We start from the raw sequence: 12884 nt of genomic DNA, 5'->3' as shown, positions 1-12884 counted from the left end.
GAAATGATATTGACATCTATTTGCAGCCACTTATTGAAGAGTTAAAATAGTTGTGGTCGGGTGTTGAGACATATGATGTATTGAGAAAGGAGAAGTTTAATTTACGTGTAGCTTTGTTGTGGACAATTAATGATTTCCCAGCTTATGCTAATTTATCGGGTTGGAGTACTAAAGGACGTTATGCCTGTCCTTGTTGTGCTACACAAACTTGTTCGAAGTGGTTGTATAATAGGAAGAAGTTCTCTTACATGGGCCATCGTCGGTGGTTAGATGGAAATCATAAATTTAGATTTCAGAGAACTCTATTTGACTGTACTAAAGAGTACAGAGGAGCTCCTGAGTAAACCGTTGGATCCGAAATCTTGTTTATGTTAAAAGATATCAATTTGAGTTATGGGAAGATGAATCAACCACTTAACACGCAAACAAAGAGAAGATCGAGAGATGAATTTGATGATGAATATGACGAAGAAGATGATCCTAATGAGGCGGACTTGTGGAAAAAATGAGTATTTTTTTGAGTTGCCTTATTGGGAGCACAACATTTTACGCCACAATTTTGATGTCATGCATATTGAGAAGAATGTCTGCGAGAACATAATTGGGACAATTTTGAATTTCGATGGAAAATCAAAAGACAATCTTTAGAGTCGACTTGATTTAGTTGACATGAGAATTCGGTGTGATCTTCATCCTTAAGTACTTCCGAATGGGAAATATCGATTGCCACATTCTATTTTTTCAATGTCAAAGAAAGAGAAAGAAGTGTTCTGCATGGTGTTGAAGGATAGAAAGGTCCTAGATGCGTATGCGTCAAATATATCTCGATGTGTGAGTCTTAAAGTTCGAAGATTATATTCATTAAAATCACATGATTACCACATCTTGATGCAAGATTTACTCCCATTTGCTTTACGGTGCTGTATGTAAAAAAATGTGACGTCCTGTATAATTGAACTATCCAATATAATGAAAACTATTTGTGGCAAAGTTTTGGATGTTGAAGAACTTGAGAAAGTACAGGATCGAGCTGCTTTGACTTTATGCAACTTGGAGAAGATTTTTCCACCTTCCTTCTTCACTATTATGGTGCATTTGGTAATCCATCTCCCTCACGAAGCAATACTTGGTGGACCTATTTTTTATCGATGGATGTATCCTATAGAAAGGTACTAATTTATTTGTCAATTATTCATTCATTCACCTCTTTTCATTTAGTTACAGTTTTTGATAAATATTGTATATCGTGTTTATGTTTCTAAGCAAATTGAAGTCTTATTGTCGCAATAAGCGTTATCCAGAAGGATCAATTGCTGAAGGCTACTTGGCAGAGGAATGCATGACCTTTTGTTTTAGATATTTAGAAGATGTTGAAACACGATTGAATAGACCAAGTAGAAATGCTGGGATCAATGATCATAACTTGGCCGAAACTTATTTATTCCAAAGTTATGGAGAACCAATCGGCAAAGTTGAAATTGCAGAATTAGATGATATATCGTGGATACAAGCATACCGATATTTACTTTTTCATCACGATTCAATTGAACCATTACGCAAGTAAGTTCTAAAATTTCCTCACATATTCATCGTTTTGATTTGTTTATCTTCTAACCACTTAAACTTGTTTTTAACATAGTGAGTACAAACAAATTTTGAGATCCCGTGCACGTTCTCGAAGATTACAACATCGAGAGATTAATAAGTTATTCACAAAATCTTTTCATGAATGGTTAAGTCAAACGGTATGTAACTGAAGTTAATAAGTTACATATAATCGCGAAATTTAGTTAATCAAATAAGAACGTTTTTACATAATACATTTATAATTACTCAATTTACTTTCGATTCAATAGGTTTGGAGTGGGAAGGACGTTAATGACGAAGTTAAATGGCTTTCCCAAGGTCCGAACAGAGTAATAAAAAGATATAGTGCCTTCCTCATCAATGGATACAGATTTCATACAAAATATCGCGAGAGAATGAGGAGAACTCAAAATTGTGGAATTGTTGTTAATTCTTTAATTACAAGTTATGCTAGTGCTAGGGATAGTAATCCGATTGAGGGTAATGTGGAGTATTACGGACTTCTTACCGACATTATTGAGTTGGATTACTATGGCAGATGGAAAGTTGTCTTATTTCAGTGTGATTGGGCTGATGTTAATACTGCTTGCGGAATTAAAAAAGATCAATTTGGTTTTACAATGGTTAATTTCTCTCGCTTGATTCACACTAGACAACAATTGATGGGCGAGCCATATGTATTTTCATCTCAAGTGAAACAAGTTTTTTATTCGAAAGATCCAACTGATGAGGGTTGGTATGTTGTACTCCGAAATGTCTCTAGAGACTTGTTTGACATGGGTAATGGAAGTAGAGATGACATCGTCGAAAAATCAGAAACATTACCTTTTCCAGAACAAAACTTAGATGAAAATATCCCTAGTACTAGTACACAAAATGAATGGGTTCGACATGATGTGGATGAAGATATTTACGAATAATGATGTAGTAAGATTTTATAATTTTTTTAATTATATGTAATATTATAATTTTAATCTTGGTGATGTTATATAATTTAACTATTTTACATGTACTATTATTGTCGTAATTTGTTACTAAAATTTAAATCATTTTATGTGTATTGTAGGAAAAATGCGTAGAAGAAGATTACGAGATTTATGTATTGTCCAGAATACTCCAAATTCGGAAGAAGCAAATAGTGAACAGCAGACAGTTGTTGGATCTTCGAATGTGCCAGAGACACTTGATGAGCCTGCAAAAATTTAAAGTAATGTTAAGTTTATTTTACATGTGTGTTGACTTTTATTATTGATTTATTTTTTAATTTTAATATAATAATATATCGTTTTTCAGCTGAAAGTGGTGGGACGCGCAGAGGTCGAGGACGTACGCTACTTAAAGATTTATACGAATTAAATCCTGTCAAGCGTGTCAAAGTAAGTAGAAACAGTCATGGTCAGCCTGTTGGATCTAAAGCTCGACTTTTAGCAGGCTATTTGGGCATTATAACACAGAATGCTAATATGTTGCCCATCAACTACGAATCATGGCATCACATGTCTGATAGCAACAAAAATCAGGCTTTCGATAATATTAAGGTAACAAAACGTTAAAAGTAATTTATAATACTTTGGTTTAACTTTTATTTATATTTACATTCTAAACTTGTGTTTTTTTAGGAGAGATTTGCTTTAGAGGTCTCCGATGACTATATCAAGAAGGCATTGGGTAAAAAATGGAGAAACCATAAAAGAACTTTGAAAAAAACTATATTTTAAGAAAGACATAAGCCTCAAGGAAAAATTGAGAAATGTCTCGCCGAGAATGCTGAGGTACTAACGGGAAGATGCGGTTAGATTCTGGAATTCCAAGAAAGGAGAGGTATTACGTATTTCCAAACTCTTATATATAGTGTTTACTATATACGTAATAATAATTTCATTATGTAGGACCGTGAGCGAGTTGGAACAAGTAGCAGCCAAAAACAAAAATTCACGCACATGGCAGGGTCGAGAAGTTTTGCTTCTGTAGCTGAGGCTGAGGTATTATAAATTTATTAATTCTGTCAAATATTAATAACTTTCTACTATTAAATAATATTTTTACTACTATATTGTAGGAAGTCTCGTCAGGTCAAAAAGTTGGTGGCCTTCAGCTTTTTGAGATTATGCATAGGAAGAAAGATGGATCTCCTATGACATCCGAAGCTGGAGAAATTATGGTATATTTACTTAATAAAATTTGATTTATTATTAATATTTATAATGTTTAATTATAATGGTTTAATTTGTCTTTAGTAGTTTTAAATAATGTTAAGTTATGTTGCTCTCCTTTTTATTATATATTTCGTTTCTAACTCTTTAATTGATTTATTAGGAGAAACTAAAGGAGAAGAAGGCGGAGTACGAAGCGATTGCTTCGACTGATAATTCTGTTAATCTTGAGAACATTGATAACAGAATTATCACTGAAGTTTTGGGTCCTGAAAGGTACGGTCGGGTTTAATTTCAAGGATCTGGTGTTACCCCGACCTAATATTTTGGATCCGGCTCCCAGCAATACATGCATTCTGGGAGTCAAGCTCAAGCTGAAGTTCAGAGGTTAAGAGACCAGATAGCTCAGATGCAAGCGAGTACAGTTGAGCAAATTGCCGAGGTTCAAAGAAAATATGAAGAACTCCAGCAACAACTTAGAACAGAGGCAGCAGAGAGGGAGGCAGAGGCAGCGACAGCAGTGAGGGAGGCAGCGGCAGCAGCGATGGCAGTAGAGCAGAGCAGAAAGTACGATGAGCTCCAGCTACAGCTTCAGCAAATGATGCAGATGTTTCAGCAGTCGCAAAAGCCGCCATATTAGACATTAATTTTCTCTTTGTAAGAACGTTTTTAACATTGTCACATTTAACATTATTGTAAGAACGTTTTGAGTTATACCTAATTTATTAATTTACATCATAGATCTTTCGTTGAATTTGAAGTATCATTTAGATTTAATGTTTTTTATTGTATTTTTTATACTACATTTGCTATTTTTGGTTGGATTTCATGCTATATTTGCTGTTTTTGGTTGGATTTAATGCAGGAAGGGTTGGATATTGGTGAAAAATGTACATTTCAAATCTGCCAAAATTAGCGGCGTTTGTAAAAAAAAGGCCACTAAAAGCCATGACTTTTAGCAGCGCTTTTCCCACAAACGCTGTTAAAAGTCTTGATCTTTTGTGGCATTTTTTTCAGATAAACGCTGCTAAATTTTGCGGCGTTACCTTTAGCAGTGTTTTTTGCGGCGCTTGGGAAAACGCCGCTAATAGTTTTTGCGGCACTTAAAAGCGCCGCTAAAGGTTAAAAAAAACGTCGCTAAAAGTCAGTTTTCTTGTAGTGCTTTTTTGGGTTTTTGAAACCTGTTATTAAATTTTAGGGTAAATTACACCAGCAGTCACTCAACTTTGGGGTAGCTGACAAAACAGTCACCTCGGGATCATTTCAATCATTTAACTTTTGAAAAAGTTACAAAACAGTCACTAACGTTATAAAAAAGTGACAAAATAGTCATTGATTAACAGTTACCATTAAGGTGTTAACGGGATTGCTGACGTGGTAAGTTAACCAGCTGATGTGGCAAGTTAACTTGCCACGTTGGTGAAGTGGCTTCATTCTTCTTCTTCTTCTGTTGCTGCTGCTGAGTTGGTTGAAATGATTATTAACACCAAAGGATAGTACCTTCTGAAAACCTTCATGGTTATGCAACTGGGGCTTTTGGTGGCTTACTTGCAGTAACAGCACCAGATTCAGTCGAAGCTTTGTTGGGTGCACCTTGAGAATTTTGCTTAGGGTTCAATGCCTCTGCTTCTTTTGGAGAAGACCCTTTTGGCCTTTCACCGGCAACATTAATCACCACTTTTCTTCCTCCATCGTTTCCCTCCTCCATTTCTTTAATTTTCAGTACTTCATCTTATCCCTTTCAATATTTTTCACTCTTATACATAAGTCTAATGAAAAAATAAAGTTCTTGCAGGAAGAGGACATGCAAAATGAGGAGGGGACTGAAGTGGTTAACATAAAGAATTTGTACCCAAATACAGAAATAGAACATTCACAGAGTCCCATTAAGGAGTTGGAGAGCAGGAGATTAACCTTTGAAAGGAAACTACTTGAGTTGCATAGTCTAAAAGAGAAGTTGTCATGCATTGCTTATTTGCAGAAGGATTTAACTGACAAAACTGCAAAAATTGGCAAGCTCAATTTCATAATTTCTGCACTTAAGGCTGAGATAAAAGATCTTCAAGAAATTATAAGGCAGGGTAACATGGAAATAAAGTAGCTAGACATGGAAAAGCAGTTGATAGAGGAATTGTAATGGAAAAATAGCAATGGTAGCCAAATAAAAGGGGCAGATAATTTTGCTTGAAGAGCATTTATCCGGATTTATAGCCATTGAAACCTCTATTGGAGATGCTTTGGTTAAGAACAGTCTTGAAGATATTAAAAATATTGAATTGAAAGTTATTAAAAAAATAAGGAGAAACAAAGAACTTGAGCTTGAAAAGAGGGAAATTTTTGTTCTAGGTGCACAACATATTAACCATTAAACCTTCTTCTTCTTCTTTTCGTCCTCCTCTTCTTCTTCTATTTTTTTTCTCTGTTGGAAAGCTTAAGTAAAAACGAAGAACGAAAGCATAACCTAAAGCATTAAGTTGAATTTGGCAGAAGCGAGTGAGACAATCTTACTATTCAAGATTTGACCAAGTTGTCGGCTGCTTGATTAGCATCCCAGGATTAGAACTTGATGGTCATTTACTAGCCATTTAAAAAATTTTCCTATTAAAAGCTTGAAATTTGTCCTTTCTTTCACTGTGTTTTCCTCTGCTATAAGTTTGAATGCAGGCACCATTCATTGAGATTTTTAGTCTTAATTTCCATATTAAATTTTATCTTTGCCAAAGCTTGAATTGCCTATTTTCTCGTTACAACTTACAAGTATACAACAAGTATTGTATACTGCAATTGGAGAGAGTTTGGGAGGGATTGTGAGAGAAATGAAACTCAGAACTTTAATTTGAAAAGCAAAAATAAAAGAAGGGAAAGGTAAATTACAGGGATTGCATTTGTTTTGTCTTCAAAGTAAGAAAAAATTTGTGGGGTTTAGGGAAGAAGAAAATTACAGGGATTTCTTTAAAGGAAGAAGAAATAGAATGAGGGAGGGAGAAACGGGTTTAGGGAAGAAGAAAATGTTAGACCCCGTCACCTACCATGTCGTTTTTCCGTGACGTCTGTGATGGAAAACGTTTAAAGGGACTGTTTTGTAACTTTTTGAAAGTTGAGTGACTGAAATGAAACCTAGGTGACGGTTTTGTCAGCTACCCCAAAGTTAGGTGACTGTTGGTGTAATTTACTCTAAATTTTAAGAACCAGAGTAGCTGTATTCATCTATGCGCAAATGGGACTTCAGCTGAGAAGTAATTGAGAACCATTCTCCATCTAGGAAGGATGAATCGACCTTAGAAGAAAGGAGTAGTTGCAAAGTCATATTGTTATTTTCTTCATGAGCTTGGAATGAAGCTTAAAGTGTAAGTGGAGGGGCTAGCCTATTTTGAAGTTCTATACTAACTTGATGAGATGCTAATTGCTTTCCAATATATCACCAATTAGGTCCTTAGTTTTGCAATTCTCAAGTTGTTTCGCATAATATTGCTTTTAAAGCATTAATTTTCGTTTTGTGTTTTAGTATGTGTAACATTTTTTTAAGTGGTGATTGAAAAGTTTACTTACAGGTCTCAAGTAGCAATAACATGCACAATGATACTGTGTCACTGGTTGTACACATGCAACAATTCTTGCAAAGAAGGAATCACAGGTAGATTATGAAAAAAATATAATTTGAACTAGGATAACCAGATGAAACTATAACCATTTATATAATTGGTGAAAGAAAAAAATATTATGAAAATTAAAATAAAAAATATCACATAGGACATAAAAATTCAATAATTTGAAGTAGGATTAGTTTGTTTAATCCATCTGCCATCGAAATATATATATATATATATAAACCAAATGAAACTATAACCATTTATGTAATTGGTGAAAGAAAAAAATAATATGAAAATTAAAATAAATAAAACAATTAACGAAAACATTAAAGTTTAAACTACTGTTAAATTAGTCAAAAAAGTTCGAATTTCTTTTTTTTTGGTAGTTTAGGTCGATTTTGGCATATTTAACGCAATACATCGATTTTAGAGAGAAGGTGAAAACATGCCCAATTAGACGTGTTTTTAATTAAAACCGTGTCTAGTCAGTTGTGGATCCAAAAATACAACTTATGGGGCAAACTTTAAAAGAGGTTGGTGGTTTTTTTGGGAGGTTTGGGGGCAAAATTTAAATTTTTATGGGGTTTAATGTAATAAAGTTCATTTTAAAGGAGTTGTTATGTAAATTTCTAAAAAGCTAGAAATGTTTGTGCTAGAAATTTCTAAAGGAGGTACTTTCTGACTGACTCAGTCAGATGGTTAAATGTTAGTGATTTTATCCTTGAGTCTCGATTCAATTCCTCTCCTACTCGTTTTTATATTTTTTATTTCATGTTGTTTCAAGCTTTTCTATTTTTAATTAATATTTTTAACATATATATTAGCTATTCTGTTAGATAATTACAATTACATCCTTAAGTCTCAGATTCGATTATTTTTATAAGCATATTAATATATATTTTTAAATTTTATGTTGTATCAAGTTTTTTTAATTAATGTTTTTAATTAATAAATATATTGTTTTCAAGTTTTTTATTATTTTTAATTCATCTATTTAATTAATAATTTTTTATTTATAAAATTAAATATTTATTACAAATATAATTATTTTTAGGAAACATAATTTTTATGTGTGTAATATTTATTTTTCAATTCATATCATGAGTAGTAAATATTAATTAGTTTTATTTATTTTTGTATGTGTATTTGAAATATCTCACATATAAACATATAAAAATATTTGAAATATCATACCCATTGCTGTTTTTTTGGCATAGTTTTCGAAAATACCCTCAACATTTATGGGTTCTTGGGTTTGAGCCCTTAATCTTTTTTTTATTTGAATTGACACCTTCAACGTTACGAGAAACATGAGTTGATCGCCAATCAAATCGCAGGTCAATTAAGTAGCTTATGTGGCATGCCACATAAGCACGAGGTGACATCATCTATAAACAAAATTGTTTAACACTTTTTTTTTCATTTTGTTTAACACTTCTCTTTCAAGCATAAATTCACTAATTCAATCACTTCCTTCAATGTCTTCGAAACAATCTACAATTGTTCCTTACAAAGAGCATTTTTTTGAAAAGCAAGTATGGGTCGACAATTCCGATAAGCACGAAAGGATTCGCTCCAGTTTCGAAATTATCATCTTCTACCTATCGGGAAACCCTTTCACTTCCCTTGCCTTATTAACTGCCATCGGAACAATCTTTTTGCGCGTGCAACTATCTTTCATCCTATTGAAAAAATTTGAAGAAAAGAGAAAAAAACCCAGAATAAACCTAACCATTAACAATCCACATAGATCATAAATAGAGCAATGTAACAAAGGCATGAAACTGGGATAAAAAAGGTACTGACCTTATCCATGAAAAGAGGGCCAATCCATTTGACAAAAACAACAACTAATAACCCTAGAAAGGTAAGTAAAATTAGAGAAGGTGAATCAATAAATGGGTAGATGAATTGAAAAGCAAAGAAGGGTATCAAATATACCAAAAGCAAGCAAACCTAAACCAAACAAAGTAACGTTTGATTTTTCTAGTTTTTTTTATTAATTAAAAAAATAAAACCCTAAAATGGGCTACAATAATGTGTCCTCTTTTTACTTTTTACAACGTTGAGTCCTCTTTTTACAAACGTGAGGAGTAAGAGGAAAGGGAGAGATGGTAGGGGTTGAAATAATGAGAAGTAAGAGGGAAGGCGATGATGGTGGGTGTTGGACACAACGATGACAATAGTTAGAGGGGAAGAGAGAAAGAGAAGAAGAAAGAGAAGATTGAAACAAAATGAAAAAAAAATTGTTAAACAATTTAGTTTATAAATGACGTTACCTCGGACTTATGTGGCACGCCAAATAGATTATTTAGTTGACTTACGATTTAATTAACAGTTAACTCACATTTTCCGTTAAAACTGAACTAATTTTTAAATAATCGTAATGTTGAGTGTGTCGATAAAAAAATAATAATTAAGAACTCAAACCTATAAACGTGAAGGTGTTTTATTTTTTTAAAATAAAGTTGATCATTCATGTCCTTCGAGCAAGACTTCATTAATCAACCTGTCCAGATTCAACAAGGACGGTCCATCCAAACACGCAGCTTTTTCAGCTTTTCTCTTCCATTCCATGGCGTTTTCCCTCATCTCCTCCCCTTTCCTTCCTTCCATCAGCTCCCTCACTAGCTTTTCCACTTTCTCCCTCTTCACATCGTTGTCGATTTCCATGCCGATACCCCATTCATTACAAGCGAACCAACAATTCGTTTGTTGCTCCGCGAAGAACGGCCAAGAAACCATCGCCACCCCACTCGAAATGCTTTCCACCGTCGAATTCCACCCGCTGTGCGTCAAGAACCCGGCCACCGCGTTATGGTTCAGTACTTCCTTTTGCGGGCACCAGCTCGCCATGAAACACCGGTCTTTAGTTTCCTCGATGAACTCCGGCGGAAAAATGGCGGAATCCCCCCGTACCAAATAGGGTCTAATGATCCACAAAAAAGGTTTTTTACTATTAGCCAAACCCCAAGCAAATTCAACCATTTGATTCACCGTCATCACCGTGATGCTCCCGAAATTAACGTAAACGACCGATTTGGGTTCTTTTAAATCCAGCCATTGCAAACATCGATGCTCTTCTTTCCACAGGTTGGACCCCATGGAGCTTAAAGGCGACGATGGTGGGATGTGGTTGAGGAGCAAGTGAAGGGGTCCAATAGTGTAAAATTTAGGGAAGATAGAGGAGAGAGCTTTGACGACATCATGTTCCAATTCATCGAAGGTGTTTACGATAATGGCGGAAGCTTTGGAAGCTCTGTCGCACTCCGTCGCAAAGAAATTCAACATTATATCGTCTGGATTCGTTGTTCGAACAAAGCTTGGAAGGTCCCTTATACTGATGTTTTTCATGCCCGGGATCCAGTCAATGACGGTATCCAAATACCCGTTTGTCAAATAGGATTCATCTGCCCAATGATGAAGAAATTGTTAGGGGTCAAATTCAGAATTCAGTCCTTTTACTATGCTAATATTCGATATTTACTCCTGTAATTTGATATAATTTTGTTTTTTATTTTTTATAATATTATTAATTAGTTGAAATTATTAACATCATCATTTCACTTAAATACTGATGTGGAATACTTTTAAAAATGAATGCTTAAGGATGCATTTTAAGAAGAAAAATAATTAATTTTTTTATTTTTATTTGTCACAATTTTAGTTGTTAAAAGTGATTAAGTGAATTTTTGTCACTGTTATTCTGCCACAAAATTAATTCCATATGAAAATTGAGTGAATCAGTCAACTGATAATAAATATGCATAAAAATAAAAGGATTAAAGGTTTTTTTAATTAAAAATATTAGAAATAATGGAAAAAAAATTCAAATTTCAGCCTAAAACATGCTTACATCTTTTAAAACATTTTACTCAAGAAAAATCTAATTTTATTAATTAGATGTACTAATTAATAACAATAAATCAAATATCTGAAATTAAACTATAAGGATTAAATCTTAAATTTATAGCATAGTAGAGGGACAAAGCCAAATTTAACCAAAAAGTTTGAAAGAAAAACCAGAGTTTTGTACCTTTCAATGGTGTAAAACCCTCATCAATAAGCCGTCGGAAATGGCAATAAGCCAAGAAACCACAAGCACTGGGTGTCCAAAGCAACACACTGGGAATCCCTAACTCTTTAGCCGCCTCGAGAGTGAACGACATGCTCCCATCAGCGACGATACAAGTGACCGGAGGGACACCGGAATTAACATTTAGCTCAACAAGGAGTCGGCGAAAGGGAGCCAAACAATGCTTGCTAGTGGAGTCACAAAGCGCGGGGATGTCTTGCGTGGCGTCGATGTCGGGCGGAGGAAGGCCGTCGGGGATTGTCTCGAACCGGAAGTCAGGCAAGCCGTCGAGGGCGTGGGGGCCCCTGGATTTGAGCTAGCGTTTGTGGTTGTACTCGGTGTTGACGAAAGTGATGCGGAAGCCTTTGAAATGGAGGAGTTTGGCCACTTTGAGCATCGGGTTTACGTGACCTTGTGCCGGGAAGGGGATGCATACTGCATGGGGCTTGTTAGGTAATGAAATGGGTGCCATATTTTATCTCTTTCTTCCTTGGTGTGCCTTACAACAATGGTGGAAACCCTATCTTTAAAGGAAGCACCAAGTGTTTAAGCCATATATTTTAGTGCTTGAAATTATTTATAGGGTTAATTCTACTATTGGTCCTCAAACTATGAGTCAAATTTTAAATTGAACCCAAATTTCAGATCATTCCAATTGAATTTCAGACTAAAGTATAATACTAATTATGTTCAACTATCATCTTAGCCTTAATTGTCAACTTGGAGTTGGCTTGGTTCATCTCTTAATAATGTATGAATTAATAAATATGTTTATATATATTAGCTTCAGTTTGAAGATTCAATTGGATTGTTTAAATTTTAGGAACCAATGCAAAAATTGATTTATGGTTTGGACATGTTTGCTACTTACGATTATTGTTTTCTAAAATAAATCATTAGTTAATAGAAGTGCTTGATGGAAGTTTTCAGTATGACTTGCATTGCAAAAGATTGTGCAAACCAAAATACAAACAATACCAATATTTTTTTATGCAGTCCCTACACCAATATTTTTTTTATAAGAATAGTGATTTGTTGTGTTTTTAAATTATATTTTTAAAATTAAAAAATAATACTAACAAGTTTTCAAATTTTGTAAAGGACAAATTCAAAATTATACCTTAATATAGCATAAATTGTGATATATATAAGTTTGTCTTCTTGTACTATGCATAGATTAGTTGTATAGAATTCAAAGTATAAAGTTATGCTGTAATAACCTGAAATCAACGTTCAACATCTTCATTTTCTCCCTACAAGTTTTACAATCATTATTAAAAAATTGATTGCTGAAAAAAAAATCTATTAATATTTTAAATAACTTACAAGGCTGGTTAGAGCATTATTATTGTCCACTTAATTTATTAATGCTTCTTAATACACAATACATTATTTAATTTTGATACCTTTGTATATTTATTTTGTTTAAAGAGATCTATATTTTAGGAATCCAAATTATGATCAAATGTTCACTAGGAT

At 33.9% G+C, this 12884-nt stretch overlaps 1 pseudogene; it reads right to left on the bottom strand.

Annotated features, from left to right (window-relative positions):
* Positions 1 to 9045: 9045 nt before the first annotated feature.
* LOC107893975 (7-deoxyloganetin glucosyltransferase-like) lies at positions 9046 to 11924 on the bottom strand (annotated as a pseudogene).
* Between the last annotated feature and the right edge of the window lie 960 nt (positions 11925 to 12884).

Source organism: Gossypium hirsutum, chromosome A13 (assembly GCF_007990345.1).
Source record: "Gossypium hirsutum isolate 1008001.06 chromosome A13, Gossypium_hirsutum_v2.1, whole genome shotgun sequence".
Classification (NCBI taxonomy): Eukaryota; Viridiplantae; Streptophyta; class Magnoliopsida; order Malvales; family Malvaceae; genus Gossypium; species Gossypium hirsutum.
The sequence above is the reverse complement of the archived record's forward strand: the minus strand, read 5'-3'. Positions and strand labels throughout refer to the sequence as shown.